This window comes from Bos mutus, chromosome 7 (genome assembly GCF_027580195.1).
Source record: "Bos mutus isolate GX-2022 chromosome 7, NWIPB_WYAK_1.1, whole genome shotgun sequence".
Classification (NCBI taxonomy): domain Eukaryota; kingdom Metazoa; phylum Chordata; class Mammalia; order Artiodactyla; family Bovidae; genus Bos; species Bos mutus.
The window spans coordinates 25,423,121-25,443,364 of record NC_091623.1 but is presented as its reverse complement, the minus strand read 5'-3'; the positions used below and the strand labels follow the sequence as shown (position 1 = coordinate 25,443,364).

Below are 20,244 nucleotides of genomic sequence, written 5' to 3'. Positions count from 1 at the left end.
GATCTCACAAAGATTTGCCATCCACCTGATTTTTATACTGTCTCAGCTGTTTAAAAGAAGGGTAACATAATAAAAAATGAACAGTGGAAAGGAAAACAGCTTTTGAATTGTTGCCTTCTCCCAGGTTTAGTCAACATAGTGGTTGTATTTCTTTCAGGTTTTGTCATTTTGGCGTCTCTGGGTAGTAATGATGCATCTTCTCTTAAAACAGTATCAGCCTCCCTCAGCTGATTGTGCAGCATCAACACTGATAATTCAGACATGCGTGAAATCTCTTGCGTGGTTTGCTGAAAAGTTTAGATGCCTAACACTCAATTACTTGGAACGAACTTCTGGTATTTGTGTTGCCGATCCAATTCTTTAGTCGTCCAAATTCCCTAGTCCGTCCCAGAGATAATTCTGGATCTAAACTAAACATCTACATTGTTCTAAACTGTTTTTCAAGAGACAGGCCTGGAAAACCAAGAAACAGGCCTGTGAAAATGCCAAAATCAATATGATATCGTAAAGCTTCCTGATTTGGATACTGCTGTTTCTATAACATGCTAATTATTTCATTACTTTCCAGAATTATTGTTTTGAATTTACAGCTATGTGAGCATTTACTTACTGTTTAATTTCATAGGATTTGGGAGGTATTTATACGATTCCTTAAACTGTCCATCTCAAGATGGACAATAAATAGGATTGACTTGACCAATTTTTGTGCAAACTTCCCTTTTCCTGAAAGAAAGTATCCACTTATAATTTGTAGAAATATGCTTACTGTGAATGGCCAGCAAGTTGACCCTCAAAGGGTAGCTAAGTTATTTGAAAGGGAGAAATATACTTTTCCTACCAAATGAGGGCTTGCGAGCTCATTATATGGTCACTGCTGCCCTTAATTAATGGAACAGAATCAAAATCTAATTAAAAGATCACATGCCTTAAAACTAAAATGTCTATTCCAAAATGACAACATTTAAAATTTTTTAATATTTGCATAGTATTGAGTGACTATTTATTGTATCATAAAAGTAAAAATGGTGGGACTTTACAGTTTCTTTATGGAAGATATTATCAACTCATTTTTAACCAAGCAGATAATAACAACTGTGAGATATTGTTTCAAGATAGGCATACCTGAAAATAGTGGGAGAGAAGATTGTAATTTTTTTGCACCTATACTGACTTGGCTTCTTGTACTAAACAGTTAGTGAATGTCAAGTTTATTCACGTTCTATTTTATTTCATGTGTGATTGTAACCAAATTAATCTGGACAAAATGATTTTATTTATTACGAGCTTTCATTATTAGAACCAATAGTCAACATGAATGGTTGACTAACTGGTCTGTTCTTTTTTGTTCACTTTGAACATGGACTTAAAGACCAGAAGAGGAATTCAGTGCTGCTTTTACACTACAGAGGTTCTGGCCAGCCTTTGATTCCCAGCAGCAGGTAGATTCAGAAATTCATGGCAATGACATTTACCATCACAGGAGGCATCTTCACTTTTCTTGAGTATTTTCTGCAGTGAAGGAGAGCACCCAGTGTTGGGCTAAAAGCATCTGAAGATAAAGACTAAAATTAAAAGTATGTCAGAGGGTATCATGTGTGCGTGCGTGCATGCCAAGTCACTTCAATCATGTCCAACTCTTTGCGGCTCCATGGACTGTAGCCCACCAGGCTCCTCTGTCCATGGGATTCTCCAGGCAAGAATACTGGAGTGGGTTGCCATTTCCTTCTCCAGAGGATCTTCCTGACCTAGGGATCAAACTCACGTCTGTTTGTGTCTCCTGCTCTGGCAGGCAGGCTCCTAACACTAGCATCAAAGTGTTAAGAACTATCCCTGGATATTTATAGTGGGTACAGTAATTTCTTAAACAAAAATTCAAATCCCATTTACTTCAGAAGTTTAGATACCTGCCCATTACACAAGTTAAATGTAATTATCTGTTTGTGTCTCTTGGAGAGAAGCTGTCATTGCTTTTGAAACTTCATGAATATGCCAATTACTTTAACCCAGATGGCCTATATGCCACTCTGCAAGTTAAAGTACATGTTCTCTTGAAGCTGGAGAAAATAGGTATATTTCTTTCATAATGGTTCTATGTAAATTAGTGTGAATAGCAATTGCCTTTTCCCTAGGGATTCAGTGAGACATAATTTTGATCTGATAAAATGGACTTTAATTTGGAGAATACTAAATAACAGATTCTCCATTTTTTCCTTCCAGTTTTAGGGATATAAATCTAATGATTCCTCATTCCACACTGACCTTATAATCTAATGTGCTCTGAATTGAACAAGAGAGATGTTGAACTATTCAGGGGCAAGAGGATAATTCAGTCTTTGACCTCGCTCACTCTTGGGCCTTTTGTGGTCTTTCTGACATTTGTGATGGTGGCCAAAACCGAGGACCATATATTCAAGTCAGATGTCTGAATATTCTGCCATTTTTTTTTTAAAGTCTTTACTTCTGCAAAGGATAAATGCATACTTACCCTATAAATACATACATATAAATATGTACTGCTCCTTCCTGGTCTTTAGCATGAAATTTGGGGCACAAATAAGCTCTTTGTATACTTTATCTCCTGCTTTTTCAAAGTAGAACTTTAAAAATATGTCGTGCATCTCAGTGGATAATCATAGTCAGGCTCTACAAGATACTTAGCAACAGTTTGAGGAAAGCGAAGAGAATCAGTGGTGCTGTCTACAAATGCTCAAATTAGCATCCGTTTAGGACTGTTGTGGATGGAGAGGGGAGATTTTAAATCACTGATAGCTCTCTGTGTGAAGCAAAAAATACTTTTGAGCTGATATAAACCAGGCTGTTGCCATAAGATACTTGGTTGGTTTCCAAACACTTTCCCAGACAAGTCCAACAACACAAACTTATATTTGACCAACTTCACTCAATTCTTAAAATATGTTTAATGACCAGAATATCAAGTTAAGCATCCACAGTTTAAGCAAAAAATTTTAAATTACAATATTTCATCATTTAGCATGAGCACCAGAAAAGAGATTCTGTAATCTTTTAAGTAGCCATCAATCTTACTGCAGTTACAAAGAGTTTTTCCCTTTCAAAATGTAAAATTTTTCTTTTGTTACAACACATTCATTGAGAAACATTGTGATACTGTATTAACTCTGTGTGAATAAAGAGCAATTGAGACTCTCTTTGAATGAGTGAGTATAAAGCACAAATTACTTTTTAATGAAACCCTCAATTCTTCTGCTTTCCACAAAAAGCCTATAGCCTTGTTCAGCTGAAGGCTACTACAGTGGGTCACTTCAGTTAAGCCCCTAATAAACTGTTGATAGTTGAGGGTAGTTTTTTCTTCGGTCTCAATGGCTCAGTGTTGGACAGTGCACTTCAAATCATTAAGGTTAATACAGATTTAAAAAAGAGATTAACTCTGGTGGTTAAGGCCTCCATTTACAACTCCCACACATACACATGCATTGAACGAGGCACAAGAGTGGATTGAAATTTCAGTCAAATTGTGGGCAGCCTTTCACAGCCTGAGAAAGTGGCACTCTGGTTTTCAAAGTTGGTCAGTGAAATTCTTCAGGAGGGAAAAAGTTCGATTCACTGAAAAATACTGCGTGGTACAACTTACTTACCTTTCAAGTAACCAGTGAAAAGGTTAATGTCTCTCTGGACCATCAGAGCAAAATCTTCCGACTGTCTGGGCCTGTGTTCACTGGGGAAGAGCCTACTGCTAAATCAAGTATTCCTTGAAACTGGACAGATTGTGTGAGAGAAAGACCAATGAGGGGGGAAAAATTTTTTTTTTTTATTTGGTGGTGGGAAACAGTTCACTGTATGTTGGAATTTGTCTTTCCTAGCTTCTAATTATTCTTCTTTGGATGGGGCCTAATTTTTGCTTTCAGCTGCACATTTCTATATTGAGTGAGGCTTTCTTTGCAGAGTATTTAGACCTGGCCTCTTGGTTCTTTCAAGTTCTTAAAGAAGAAAAAGAAAAGGGTTCTTCTCCTCAGCCCCTCCCCTTCATTTTCCCTTGGGTTGTTTTTTTGAGCTCCTGAGGAAGAGGTCACAGCCTCCCCAGGGATACCAGGCACTCAGTTTCAGACACACTGATATGGGAGAACTGTGAAACCCTTTCAAAAGATGCTCTGCCTTTTCACTGTATTAAAAGGTACACTCATATAAAACTTCTTCACTCCAGGTGAATTGATCTCTCAAATTAATGCACATCTCTTTCAGGAAACAATAGAGGGAGAGCAAGAAAAAAAAAGGAAGAGAGGGAGAGAATTTTACAATTAACAGAGCTGTCATTGAAACAGTCCCACTAAATGAGCATAGCTTTTTCCGGAACAAGGCTGTGCATCAAGACTTGCGACTCACCAGCCCCCGGAGTCTGGAAACCTACTAGTTATTAAGAGAGATGTTTACTACCCCTTTATTTGCATAGGCTTTTCCCATGTTTTTCTTTAGGAAAACTGTCTTCATTGTTGGAAAATATTTAAGTAACAAAACAGCAGAAAAAGACATGCTACAGTTTTTTTATCAGCTTCCGTGAGAGTCTTATTATCTTAAGAAATAACAGTTAGCAGCTCAGATTCATTAGCAGAGCTAAATTTAAGCCCCGTTTGACAGGCTGCCTAGAAAACATTTTGTTTTGCTGTCTGTGGGCTTTAATTAAGATGTGTTCAATTTCAGTCCTCTTCAGTCTAGCCTACCCCCCCACCGCCTCACCACCACCCCCAACTTGCTGTGTCACAGACCGGCGATCAGACACTTTTAGATGGTCCGCCCATGACTTTGACCTTCTGCGCAGTCCGGCGTTCCCTGGGGAACCGTTCAACTCATGAGGTCTGATTTCACACTTCCAGGATGCCTCAGCTCTCTTAACAATGACAGGGAGACAAAGCCCTTTAGAGCCGGCCGCATGGGGACTTGTTTAAATTGGAAACCAGAGAGGAGTCAAGGAACAAGGTTATGGGCTACAGAATAGTGCTTTTAATAAAGAGCTCACAGCTCCAGCTCAGCTCAAAGAAGTCTACCTCTGTACAATTAATTGAGCCATTTATCTGGAGCTTCTTAGGCCTCTACTTTCTCACAGATTGCGTGGTAAATATCAGCTAAGAAGCAAATGAGATATGCATGAAATGAATTTTAACACTTTGATTACTGTGCCTCCAGTCTTCATTAAAAGTAAATTTATTTGTATTTCTGACCTCATTATCAGTAGGCTGCCTGCATTTTTATTGGTTCCTGTGATTTCCAGCTTGAGTGTGTCATGAAGGTATATTTTATACAGAGATTTGGATTTATTATTCTCGGTATTTTCCCTGAACATTATGGATCTATTCAGAGAAAGAAAATGAAAAGCTAGCTGTACAGAAAAAGGCAAGTCTGGTCTTTGGAAGTTTTATATACTAAATGCCAAGAACATATGTATCCAAGATATTATCCCTTTAAAAAATTAACTTTTTTGGGTTACTCAAGCAAAGTGCACAAGATGGAAGCCACTGTTGCTTGAGTGGCCCTCCAAATATGATAGCTCTACTAGAATAGGAGGAGCCATGATGTTTCTTTTATAGAATTGTAGCAGTTTAAATTTTTAATAGCATAGGCCTTTCATAGACATCATCACATTTAATAACATTAGTGATATCTGATAAATGCAGTCTTAGAATTTATGATTGCTATTTAAAACCTATCATTGAAGAAGAGAAAATAGATGTCCTTTGAACTACATAGTTCCATTGAAAGTATTATATACAAAATGCGACAGAGTTCCTTTATATTTGTGAATTATCAAGGGTAAAATAATTTACCCATTGGGGGGGTGGGAGTTATTTGTGGATATCATTCTTAATTTTCAAACTCTCACTATCTTAAAATCTTAAAATTTTAAGATATTTCTTGAAACATTTTAAAATATTTCTTGAAACATAAAATCAAAATTTTACACAAAATATATTATAAAGTTCCCAAGAATTCTCTATTTCTTTTCTATAACTTAATGTTTCTATTTGCCTTTTAATAATGAAGATTGTAGAAGACTTTTAAGCAAATAGTATACTTTCTGACACCATATTGCACATAGAAATAAATGTTGCTTCCTTTAGTAATTTTATTTTTAAAAAAGCTAAGTCATATTCTAATTATAGAAATGCAAAAGTGTTCTTCTAAAACCAAACAGTTGATAATATTTGTGAGGAGAGTAATTAAAATGATAATTTAGCATAAGGGCAGGTGAGACCTGAGTCTGAACTAGTGTTTTACAGGGAATTGCAGAAATCATGTGTGATTCATATGCTGGTCACATGGCTAGAAGATACTGCTCTGGAAGAATAGGTGGGATGACAAAAGAGATTAATAATTGGGTTTGATATGCTCTAGAGGTGAAGGACTATGGGCTGAAAAAGTGGTGGTCCCACTATCAATGGGAAATGAGGGAAGAGAAATGCTATAAAATAATTAATTGAGTTCTGTGGAAGTAAGATTACAAAATGATCCTTTGAGTAAAGAAATAGAGAATTGCTGATTTGACTTGGAGGGCTGGCTCCAGGGTTTTACCCAGTGCTTGAAGAAATGCTTTCGATGTTAGAATCATTGTTTAAAATTAAATTATTCTATATATTTTGTTGCATTATGATATAGGTGTGTAAATAAGAAATGAATTTTCTAGAACAGTGGATTAGGGAAATACTGCAGACAGGATCTGGATTTAACTATGCTTTTGAAATAAAATCTTACTGCAGGGATATTTGGATGACATGATAGTGTAGTTAGACTCAGAAATGACTAAATGATCCACCCCAAAGGGTGATTATATTAAAGGATTGATGGCAGTGGGAAATGCCACGCAGAGGAATGCAGCGCTCTATCCCTTGTCTAACCTGTTCAACATAGTAACTATTGACTTTGAGGAGATAATTGCTTCTTTATCAAACTTGCTAGAGGCATAATTAATTCACTATATATCAGACCAATATGTATGCTATTTGTATACATATATACTATATAATATACAATTTATACATATAATCAACAACCTTAAATAATAGACTTAGTTCTGCACAATGAACATTAAAAATTATAAATCAAAAGGCTTGCCTGTGTAAAAAGCAGTGATTTCTTGATTTAACAGTAGAAAATAAAGTCTTTGCGTTTGAATCAAGCTTAATCTCCATGAGAGTGAATTATACATACATCAGTTTTGTTACATTCAATCAGAGGAGAATGTTGAAAAGATACTCCCTTCTGGGTTCATCAGACGTCCTGGGGTGGGAATTCAGTTTTAGAAGCTACTCTTTAAAGAAGGACATTGACAAGCTAACCAGAATAAGTCCTCGGTTGGTATATCTGGTGTTTTAAAATCAAGGCCATTGAAACTAGCTCAATGAAAATGATAATGACAGTAATCATAGCAACTAACATTTATTGAGCCCTTATCACGTGTCAGACAGTACCCTAAGCCTCATATAAGGATTATCACAATTAATCTCACAACAACCTAATTAGGTATTGTTGTTATCTTCCCTTTACAAAATAGAAAACAGAGGTGTGGAAGGTTAAATAACTTGTCCAGATCAACACACACACGCACACGCACACACACATATGTACATACGCACATACACACACTCCGGCTCATAAATGGCAGGGCAAGGATGCCAGTCCAGATCTAGTCACTGAAGCCACCAGCTTGTACTAGAGAAAGGAAGATGTTGAATTGATTTTTTGGTCAGTTATCCAAAAGACTGTCACGGGGAGGGTGTTGTTAGGGGTTGGTAAAAATAGTAAAGACCAAGGTTCAATCCAGAGAGCAAACTTTCTTCTAGCACGTTTCATCAGAAAGGAATTTATTATAGAGTTTTTAGTGGATCACAGAATCTTTGGAGGCCGGAAGGGTCTACAGAAACAAGCTCTAAGCCCAACTTCCAAGGGTTACTACAAGAGCCACATGAAAGAGCCAAGATGTTGCAGGTCCTGCCACGTGAGCCTGCGGGGAAGGCGCTGTGATGGCAGCGTACGCCACTCCCGCTCGCCCGCTCTGTGAGCAGTTCGCCCTCTCGGAGAACTGAGCTCTAGTGTCAGATCTCAGGCAGATACCTCTGATCCATGCGGCCCGAATCACATCTGCAACCCCAGCTTGCAAAGAAGTCAGGAAATGCCCCTTGGGCCTTAGTGGCTTCTCTGGTTTCAGGAAGAGACACACTAGGAATAGAATAGATGCTCAGCAAGCCATCCACACTGCAGTGCAAGAGGGCAGGTGACAGACACGAATCACATCATCTCGGTGACACGTGCTATCCCTCTTTTTCACCCCTTATTTCATTTAAACTTAGACAAAAGCTCCAGAGAGACAAAATGCAAAATCCCCCCTAATTTATAATTGCCAAAAAATGAATCAGAATATTCCTGTCGAAATAGTGATTCCCTGTCACTAGAGCCATTGATGCCAGGTTGGTATGACCACCTGGTTGAAGGGGGGGCTTCAAGTCTTAGATGAGCTTTTGAACTTGGACTCTGTTTTCTCTCCTGGGCCTTCAGAATCTGAGATCCTGCAGTAGGTGCCAAGATGAGGAGCAGACCCTTGAATGAGTAGATATTATGTAGATGAGAAATAAAAAGAAAGGTATCATTCTAAAGACAAAGGCCTGACAGGTGGCAATTTTCAGTGTTATTGCCTAAAAATATAAAAGATTTAATCACCTAATATAATTTTTAATTTTTTAAATCTGAAGAATTTTATTCCATTGCAAAAGACCTCTCCAGCTAGTTAATTATGTGAATTATTCAGATAATCATCTGAAACCCCATACTCTTCTGTGCAGAATTTAATTAAATATATATTTACTGAAGGCCCTAAACTGTCTATAAGGACTTGTAAAAACAGAGGAATTCATGATATATTTTTACATTTATTTTAGGCCAAACAACTTTTGTGTTTCTAATCTAATAGCAAGTCAGATATGTGCAGTTTCTTGTTAAATGTTAATTGAAAATAAAGTCTTTAAATGTTTTTGCCATAATTTATTTAAACTCTTAAAGGTTTAGACATAACTTCTCTACTGCCTCTCCTCATTTTATAAAGCCCAGAGTCTCCTTTGTCTTTATTTTCCAGTTTCTTATCTGTCTTGTTTCTCATTCTTCTATCATAAATTTTGGGCTCCCCAGCATATACCAAGATGGTTCACTTCTAGCACTCAAGAATGCACCTAGTTATACAGGATACTATAAATGTTCTTTTGCATCTGATTCTAGATCCCTGGGCTTCCCTGATGGCTCAGCTGGTAAAGAATCTGCCTGCAATGTGGGAAACCTGGGTCCGATCCCTGGGTTGGGAAGATCCCCTGTAGAAGGGAACAGCTACCCACTCTAGTATTTTGGCCTGGAGAATTCCATGAACTCTATAGCCCATGGGGGCTCAAAGAGTCAGGCACAACTGAATGACTTTCATTTGAGCTTCCCTGGTGACTCAGATAGTAAAGAATCTGCCCCCAATGAGGAGACTCGGGTTTGATCTCTGCATTGGGAAGAACCCCTGGAGGAGGAAATGGCAACCCACTCCATTATTCTTGCCTGGAGAATCCCATGGACAGAGGAGCCTGATGGGCTACAGTCCTTGGAGTCAAAAAGAGTCAGACATGACTGAAGTGACTTGGCACAACCCTAGATCCCAAGAGAAATAAATTCATATATACATTAAACTTTATTTCTGTTGCTCTTAGTCATGGTTCTCAAAGTGTAGCTCAGGAACCTCTAGGAATTCCCAAGACCCATTTAGGGGTTTGTGAAGTCAAAACTCTTTTATAAATAATACTGAGATATTATTTGCTTTTTCTTACTGTCATTCTCTCATGAGTATACAATGGAGTTTTTCAAAGGCTGCATAATATTTGATCACTCTAATGTTAACATTAGTCCCTTGGACTACAAGGAGATCCAACCAGTCCATCCTAAAGGAGATCAGTGCTGGTGTTCATTGGTAGGACTGATGTTGAAGCTGAAACTCCAATACTTTGGCCACCTGATGTGAAGAGCTGACTCATTTGAAAAGACCCTGATGCTGGGAAAGATTGAGGGCAGGAGGAGAAGGGGACGACAGAGGATGAGATGGTTGGATGGCATCACCAACTCAATAGACATGGGTTTGGGTGGACTCCAGGAGTTGGTGATGGACAGGGAGGCCTGGCATGCTGTGGTTCATGGGGTCGCAAAGAGTCGGACACGACTGAGCGACTGAACTGTACTAAACTGAATGTTAACGTCATGAATTTATTATTGTTATTTCCAAATGAATATCTCTTATTGTTTAATTCAAGTATAGTTGATGTAATATAATATTATATAATTTATAGGTGTACAATATCAGTTCAGTCGCTCAGTCATGTCCAGCTCTTTGCAACCCCATGGACTGCAGCACACCAGGCCTCCCTGTCCATCACCAACTCCCAGAGTTTACTCAAATTCATGTCCATTGAGTTGGTGATGCCATCCAACCATCTCATCCTCTCATCCTCTGTTGTCCCCCTCTCTTCCCGCCTTCAATCTTTCCCAGCATCAGGGTCTTTTCCAATGAGTCAGCTCTTCGCATCAGGTAGCCCAAGTATTGGAGTTTCAGTTTCAGCATCAGTCCTTCCAGTGAATATTCAGGACTGATTTCCTTTAGGATTGACTGGTTGGATCTCCTTGCATTCCAAGGGTTTACAGTATAGTGATTCACAATTTTTAAAGGTTATGATCCATTTATAATTATTCTAAAATATTGGCTGTGTCCCCTGTGTTATACATCATTGTAGCTTATCTTATACATAATACCTTATACCTCTATCTCTATATTGCCCCTGCCCCCTTCCCTCTCATTGCTGCTAAACACTAATCTATTCTTTGTATCCGTGAATCTGTTTCTTTTTTGTTATGGTCACTAATTTGCTGAATTTTTTATATTTCATGCATGGTATTATACAGTATTTGTTTTTCTCTGACTTATTTCACTTAGCATAATACCTTCCACGTTTATTCATATTGCTGCAAATAGCAAAATTTCCCTCTTTTTATGGTCAAATAGTGTACCACCTGGTGATGTCCATGTGTAGAGTCTTCTCTTGTGTTGTTGGAAGAGGGTGTTTGCTATGACCAGTGCATTTTCTTGGCAAAACTCTATTAGTCTTTGCCCTGCTTCATTCCATATTCCAAGGCCAAATTTGCCTGTTACTCCAGGTGTTTCTTGACTTCCTACTTTTGCATTCCAGTCCCCTATAATGAAAAAGACATCTTTTTTGGGTGTTCATTCTAAAAGGTCTTGTAGGTCTTCATAGAACCTTCAGCTTCTTCAGCGTTACTGGTTGGGGCATAGACTTGGATTACTGTGATGTTGAATGGTTTGCCTTGGAAACGAACAGAGATCATTCTGTCGTTTTTGAGATTGCATCCAAGTACTGCATTTCGGACTCTTGTTGACCATGATGGCTACTCCATTTCTTCTGAGGGATTCCTGACCGCAGTAGTAGATATAATAGTCATCTGAGTTAAATTCACCCATTCCAGTCCATTTGAGTTCGCTGATTCCTAGAATGTCAACATTCACTCTTGCCATCTCTTGTTTGACCACTTCCAATTTGCCTTGATTCATGGACCTGACATTCCAGGTTCCTATGCAATATTGCTCTTTACATCATCGGACCTTGCTTCTATCACCAGTCACATCCACAGCTGGGTATTGTCTTTGCTTTGGCTCCATCCCTTCATACTTTCTGGAGTTATTTCTCCACTGATCTCCAGTATCATATTGGGCACCTATTGACCTGGGGAGTTCCTCTTCCAACAACACAAGAAAAGACTCTACACATGGACATCGCCAGACGGTCAACACCGGAATCAGATTGATTATATTCTTTGCAGCCAAAGACGGAGAAGCTCTATACAGTCAACAAAAACAAGACCAGGAGCTTACTGTGGCTCAGATCATGAACTCCTTATTACCAAATTCAGACTGAAATTGAAGAAAGTAGGGAAAACCACTAGACCATTCAGGTATGACCTAAATCAAATCCCTTATGATTATAAAGTGGAAGTGAGAAATAGATTTAAGGGCCTTGATCTGCTAGATAGAGTGCCTGATGAACTATGGACTGAGGTTCTTGACATTGTACAGGAGACAGGGATCAAGACCATCCCCATGGAAAAGAAATGCAAAAAAGCACAATGGCTGTCTGGGGAGGCCTTACAAATAGCTGTGAAAAGAAGAGAAGTGAAAAGCAAAGGAGAAAAGGAAAGATATAAGCATCTGAATGCAGAGTTCCAAAGAATAGCAAGAAGAGATAAGAAAGCCTTCCTCAGCAATCAGTGCAAAGAAATAGAGGAAAACAACAGAATGGGAAAGACTAGAGATCTCTTCAAGAAAATTAGAGATACCAAGGGAACATTTCATGCAAAGATGGGCTCAATAAAGGACAGAAATGGTAGGGACCTAACAGAAGCAGAAGATATTAAGAAGAGATGGCAAGAATACACAGAAGAACTGTACAAAAAAGATCTTCATGACCCAGATAATCACGATGGTGTGATCACTGAGCTAGAGCCAGACATCCTTGAATGTGAAGTCAAGTGGGCCTTAGAAAGCACCACTATGAACAAAGCTAGTGGAGGTGATGGAATTCCAGTTGAGCTATTTCAAATCCTGAAAGATGATGCTGTGAAAGTGCTGCACTCAATATGCCAGCAAATTTGGAAAACTCAGCAGTGGCCACAGGACTGAAAAGGTCAGTTTTCATCCCAATCCCAAAGAAAGGCAATGCCAAAGAATGCTCAAACTACTGCACAATTGCACTCATCTCACATGCTAGTAAAGTAATGTTCAAAATTCTCCAAGCCAGGCTTCAGCAATACATGAACCGTGAAATTCCAGATGTTCAAGCTGGTTTTAGAAAAGGCAGAAGAACCAGAAATCAAATTGCCAACATCTGCTGGATCATGGAAAAAGCAAGAGAGTTCCAGAAAAACATCTATTTCTGCTTTATTGCCTATGCCAAAGCCTTTGACTGTGTGGATCACAATAAACTGTAGAAAATTCTGAAAGAGATGGGAATACCAGACAGCCTGACCTGCCTGTTGAGAAATCTGTATGCAGGTCAGGAAGCAAGAGTTAGAACTGGACATGGAAAAACAGACTGCTTCCACAATAGGAAAAGGAGTACGTCTAGGCTGTATATTGTCACCCTGTTGTTTTAACTTCTATGCAGAGTACATCATGAGAAACGCTGGACTGGAAGAAACACAAGCTGGAATCAAGATTGCTGGGAGAAATATCAATCACCTCAGATATGCAGATGACACCACCCTTATAGCAGAAAGTGAAGAGGAACTAAAAAGCCTCTTGATGAAAGTGAAAGAGGAGAGTGAAAAAGTTGGCTTTAAAGCTCAACATTCAGAAAACGAAGATCATGGCATCCGGTCCCACCACTTCATGGGAAATAGATGGGGAAACAGTGGAAACAGTGTCAGACTTTATTTTTGGGGGGCTCCAAAATCACTACAGATGGTGACTGCAGCCATGAAATTAAAAGACGCTTACTCCTTGGAAGGAAAGTTATGACCAACCTAGATAGCATATTGAAAAGCAGAGACATTACTTTGCCAACAAAGGTTCGTCTAGTCAAGGCTATGGTGTTTCCAGTAGTCATGTATGGATGTGAGAGTTGGACTGTGAAGAAAGCTGAGCGCCGAAGAATTGATGCTTTTGAACTGTGGTGTTGGAGAAGACTCTTGAGAGTCCCTTGGACTGCAAGGAGATCCAACCAGTCCATTCTAAAGGAGATCAGCCCTGGGATTTCTTTGGAAGGAATGATACTAAAGCTGAAACTCCAGTACTTTGGTCACCTCATGTGAAGTATTGACTCATTGGAAAAGCCTCTGATGCTGGGAGGGATTGGGGGCAGGAGGAGAAGGGGACGACAGAGGATGAGATGGCTGGATGGCATCACGGACTCAATGGACGTGAGTCTGAGTGATCTCTGGGAGTTGGTGATGGACAGGGAGGCCTGGCGTGCTGAGATTCATGGAGTCGCAAAGAGTTGGACACGACTGAACGACTGAACTGAGCTGAGTGTACCCCATTCCATTGTGTAAAACATCTTCTTTATCCATTCATCTGTTGATGGACACTAAGTTTGCTTCTCTATCTTGGCAATTTTCAATTAATGCTACCATGAACATGGGGCTACATGTATCTTTCAAATTAGTGGTTTGATTTTTTTCATATATATTACCTGGAGTGGAATAGCTGGGTCATAGGGAAAAATTGTATTTTTAGTTTTTTTGAGAAACCTCCATATCATTTTCCAGAATGGCTGTACCAGTTTGTTTGTTTATGCATTTGGCTGCAGCAGGTCTGAGTTGTGGCAAGCTGGATCTAGCTCCCTGACTAGGGATTGAATGCAGGTCTCCTATATTGAGATTTAGAGAGATTTAGCCACTGGGCCACCAATAGAGTCCTGACTATACCAGTTTAAATTCCAAACAACAGTATATGAGAGTTCTTTTTCCTCTACATCCTGATTACGTTCCTCTAAATTTGATTACAGAAATGATGACAGGTGTGAGGTGGTATGTAATTGTGGTTTTGATTGGTATTTCCTTGATGACTGGCAATGTTGGCCATCTTTTCATGTGCCTATTGACCATCTGCCTTTCCTCTTTGGAAAAATGTCTATTCAGGTATTCTGCTCATTTTGTAATCAGGTTTTTTTTATATTGAGTTGTATGAGATGATAATATATCTTAGCTATTAACTTCTTAATAGTCATATCATTTGCAAATATTTTCTTCCATTCAGCAGGTTGACTTTTCATTTTATCAGTGGTTTCCTTTGCAATGCCAAAGAATAAAGTTTAATTATGTCCAATTTGTTTTTTTTTTTTTTTTTTTTTTTACTTCCTGGCTTTAGAAGACAGATCCAGAAAACAATATTGCTATGATTTATGTCAAACACTCTTCTGCCTATGTTTTCCTCTAGGAGTTTTCAGTCTTACATTTAGGTCTGTAGTCCATTTTGCATTTATTTTTGTGTACGGTGTGAGGAAATGTTCTAATCTCATTGTACATGTAGCTGTCCAGTTTTCCCAGCACTCTTCAAGACTGTCTTTTCTCCATTGTATATTTTTGCCTCCTCTGTCATAGATTAAGTGACTATAGGTAACTGAGTTTGTTCCTGGGTGCTGTGTTCTGTTCCATTAATCTATGTGTCTGTTTTTGGGCCAGCACTATGCTATTTTGATTATTGTGGCTTTGTGATATAGTCTGAAGTCAGGGAGCATGACTCTGTTCAGGTCTGTTCTTCTTTCCCAAGAATGCCTTGGCTATTCAGGCTCTTTTGTGTTTCCATTCTTATTTTAAAATTATTTGTTCTAGTTCTGTGAAAAATGTCTTTAGTATTTTGGCAGAGATGATATTGAATATGTAGCTTGCCTTGGGTAGTATGGTCATTTTGATTTTTTCAGCCCAAGAACACAGTATGTTTTAACGTGTTCTCAATTTTAATTTCTAAAATGGTAAATTTTGATAGATATAACCCACTCACCAAAAAAAGCTCTTTGAGATCCTCAATAACCTTTGAGTTCCTAAAACCAAAATGTTTAAAAACTGTTGCTGTGGGAAATGATTCTCAGTTGGGAGATGGCAGTATTGCCCCCTCAGTACTTTAGACATCTGTAGGGGAATTAAGTTGCCACAGTGATTGGGGAGCACTATTTGTATTGGGTGTTGGGGATACTAATTGTCTTTTAAAAAATTAGGCAGTAATAAATAGTGACACTATTAGACAACTAGACATAAATAGCGAAAATTGTCCCAGGTCCTACATGACTAAATATAGACACTAATATAGCTTTAAACTCTGCTTCATGATCATCTGACTCTAGATTGCACCCTTAAATACGTATTCTTTACTCAAGTCTTGTTGATGGCTGCTACATAACACCAAAGACCTTAGAATTACCTCCAAGGTACTTCATGGCCTGGTTCCCTGTTATATCTCTGGCCTGTTATTCTTCCCGTTGCTCACTTTGCCCCCCTATCAGAGTCCCAGAGGACACCAGACTTTCTCTGTGGCTCCCCCCACTGCCTGAGCACTTTTCTCCTGATATCCCCTTAGCTGCTTCTTCACTTCCTTCAGTCCTTTGCTTAGGCTCCCCTTATCAGTGAGGTCTACTCCAGACACCATAATTAATATATAAACTGTGACCTTCCCCACACTCTTCAAACCCCTTATCTTGCTCTACTTTTCCATCTTCTGTTAACATACATCACTCTAGCATACCATATAATCTACTTATTAATTATGTTCAATATCCATCCTCTTTCTTCTCCGTCCCCACTGCAAGCAAGCTCCAGGAGAGCAGAGACCTTATTTTGTTTTTCATCTGTCTGTGAATCGGTCAGTCACGTCCAACACTTTGTGACCCCATGGATTCTAGCCCGCCAGGCTTCTCTGTCCATGTGATTCTCCAGGCAAGAATACTGGAGTGGGCAGCCAGTTCCTTCATGACCTGGCAAAGAGTAGATACTCAATAAATATTTGTTGAATAAATCTTTTAACAATAAAAATTTGTTAAATAAATAAATGTATGACTTAATTGTATACAACTTTCTGTTTAGTCCTCTGAATAATAGCATTAAAGCATCATATTAAATGTTGAGATAACTTACAGGTTATTCTTATATATTTCAGAATAGTGAGAGGAGGGCATTACAAAATCTTCACTGTGAGGAAAGACCTACTGGACCAAGAACCACAAAGTTAGAGGGCGCATTTTTTCTGCCACTATGACACCTGTTTCATGCCTTAACTAAAAAAAGAGAAGCCCTATTATTATTAGTCCAGAGCCAGACCCAGTGGGAACCTAGTGAAGAGTGTCAGCTAATGTAATTATACCAACCAGATGTTTAAAGTATATTGAGGGCAGTCAATGAAAAAAGCTAAGGCCAAAGCCTCACCTCCAGTGATAAGGAGAGGATTGGAAGATGTCTCTGATATAGGCTGCTCTTTATTTTGGTGGACCCTGTGGGATTCCTCAACTATAACCTTGTTATATGCTAGGATTTAATTCCAGTTTATAGAAAGATGGCAACCTTGATTGTGATTTTTTAAGATTAATTATAACCATTTCGAGTTGTGGCAACTGAGGAAGTTAAACCAATGAGCTTGATTTGGGCCAAGTAGCCCCAAATAAAAGGCCCTTGTGGGTATGAATTGCTTTCAGTGCTACTGAAAGCCTCTGTGTTTTCAGAGACATGCCAACAAAGAGGGGGTCACAGGGCCTCCACACGCACACGTTTTTATAACACATCACACCCAGCAAACGGTGCTCCTTGTCAGCAGCCAAAGGACCTTGGACAAAGCCCACCACTGATGGATTGGGACTGACTTTCTATTCTGGGAGCAGGAATATCATTCAGTATCTCTTGAGTGGCTTCAATGCTCAAACCAGTTGTCTGCATGAGCTGGAATCATCTGCTTGCCCACAAAACAAGGGTAGTGCTGACTTTCCCACAGTTCTTTGTAAATATGTCAGTATGGTGACCTCAGAGAGCCAGGGCTAGGAGTAAGAGAGAATTAGCAATGGCACCCCACTCCAGTACTCTTGCCTGGAAAATCCCATGGACAGAGGAGCCTGGTAGGGTGCAGTCCATGGGGTCGCTAGGAGTCGGACACGACTAAGCGACTTCACTTTCACTTTTCACTTTCATGCATTGGAGAAGGAAATGGCAACCCACTCCAGTGTTCTTGCCTGGAGAATCCCAGGGACGGGGGAGCCTGGTGGGCTGCTGCCTATGGGGTCGCATAGAGTCGGACACGACTGAAGTGACTTAGCAGCAGCAGCAGCAGCCCGTCAGTGCATCCTGTTTAATCCTGACTGCCAGTTTGAAGATTGCCAGAAGAGATGCCCATTGGAGACTTTTCTGACGTTTATTTTTATGGTTATAGGAATGTCTTTCCACCATAAGAAGAGCTGAAGTAATACAGTAGATGCTTCAAAATCTGTTACAGGTTTATTTTTATAAGTCAAGGTGAAATAGTCTCCTCCTAATTTTAATTCTCTTGGGAGATTTTCTTCCCTATAAAATTTCATAGAAAAAAAAAAAAAGATAGCCCTTAGTATTAAACCAGATTATGGAGAAATGCATCAGTCCTAACATAATATTTGTAAGTATCTATCTCATGGGCTTCCCAGGTGGCCCAGTGGTAAAGAAGCCACCTGCCAATGCAGGAGACCCAAGAGATATGGGTTTGATCCCTGAGTGGGGAAGAACCCCTGAAATAGGAAATGGCAACCCACTCCCATATTATAATTGTTATATAATATAGATCTAGGTTTTGTGTTACAGAGACCCTATTAAAGGGATATACAAATAGATTTAAACTAAATATTCCTTAGCACAAATCTGAAAGTCCTTCACTTCTAAAATTGCTGGTGACAGAGGTGTAATTACCATAGATCACCAGAGTCATCTCCATCGGGAAAAAGTCTTCATTTTCTTTGCCCCTTCCTGTTCTAAACTTAGAGAATGATACACTTCCTCTGCACTCTTTACTCACTTTTATTACAGCACTCACAACCCTGCATTATTATTGTCTATTTATGTGTCTTTTGTGCCTACTAAATTGTGTGTGTTTTGAGAGCTGGACTGTGTCTTTTAAAAAAAATGGGCTAAGGGGTACTTTATCCCATTTGTTTTATTTTATTTATTTATTTTTTCCAACTACAATTTTATTTTATTTTTAAACTTTACAAAATTGTATTAGTTTTGCCAAATATAGAGCTCTCTTAGGTTTTTGGACTATGCCTTAATCATACTTAGAATTCTGGGGAAAGACAAGCAGACACTCAATAAGTAATGAATAGCTTCAAAATATATTCCTGCAACTCTCTAGAAATCGTCGACATGGGAAATGGCCATGCTGTCAAAGAAGGTGAAGATTCTCTTGTAGCTGTCCTGGTGGGTAACACAGTCAACCCCGCTGCCCCATCCTCATCCAGCACTGCTGCGATTTCTGTCTTGCATCCAACCCAAAATCTCCAGTTTCCTGCACTGGAAAGGAGAGAGATGGGCACTTTTTATCTAAAATAGTGAAAGTTAAGGGAGAGCCGGTTGGTACCCACAGGTCTGCTTTAGTCTTCCAACAAGAATGAGTAAGAGGGGAAAAAGAGATTATATAATCTTTGTTCCCAGACACGCATGCTCTTCAAATAGCCCCAAACGGCTGGAAACAAAGTACACTGCAACCTTGGATGCTGCCTTCATTCCTTGCTCTCCTAGCCTGACGGTATCGAATAAAACGATAACAGGAGCCAGTTCTGCCTCGCTCTCTGCTGCTGCTGCTAAGTCGCTTCAGTCGTGTCCGACTCTGTGCGACCCCAGAGACGGCAGCCCACCAGGCTTCCCCGTCCCTGGGATTCTCCAGGCAAGAACACTGGAGTGGGTGTCTCACTCTCTAGAGCTTTGCAAAGTACAGCGCACTCTGCAGACATCAACGCTGCCTCCTGTAGTCAGTGCCTGTCCTCCAGTACCCTCAGCAAGCAAAGCAGCAGGCCACAGGGCCTAACCAGAATGATAAAAGCATGAAAAGAAGGAATAATTAAGCAGATAATGAATGGTTAGGCCCATCACTGGTATTTCTGTGATTGTTTTTGTTTGTTTAAGTGGCGTCTAATCAAGACGGCAAAATTTAGGAACTGAAAAGCCAGTCATTTAAAGCATCATTTAGCAAACCAGATAAGCACATCAACTATGTGTAGCCACTTCTTTAAAACAAAACTGTCGTGCGGGCTTTCTAGTAGTAAGCTCATGGTATTTAATATCGTATGTTTACTCTTATTTTGGTTGCGATTGCTGTTAATTTTTAATTGCCCTTGAATCATGCAATGGCAGAAGGATACTTTCTAAATTAGTCAAAAATAGCATAGTGTGTAAAGACCTAATGTTGGCATCCACACTGATAACTGTAAAAACATAACTTTTTAGAAAGAAAAGATGAATGGACGCTAAAGATAAAATGGCCTGGCCTAAATGTTCCTCTTCTGAAGTCTAGAAATAGCTAGTCAGAGCACTTTGTTGAATACTTCTTGTCCTTGCCAAAAGAGACTGACTTGGCTAAGCTCAATAGATTGTTTTCCGTTTCCAAATAATAATATCAGGCATAATAGATTGTTCAATATTGATATCTGCAAATTCTGTTGGTTCTACCATCAACATATATCCAGAATCTGATCG

At 39.3% G+C, this 20,244-nt stretch overlaps 1 protein-coding gene across 15 annotated transcripts in view; it reads left to right on the top strand.

Moving 5' to 3' along the window:
- Positions 1-20,244, top strand: part of MCTP1 (multiple C2 and transmembrane domain containing 1) — a 572,148-nt gene that overhangs the window by 377,625 nt on the left and 174,279 nt on the right. The window lies entirely within an intron of this gene.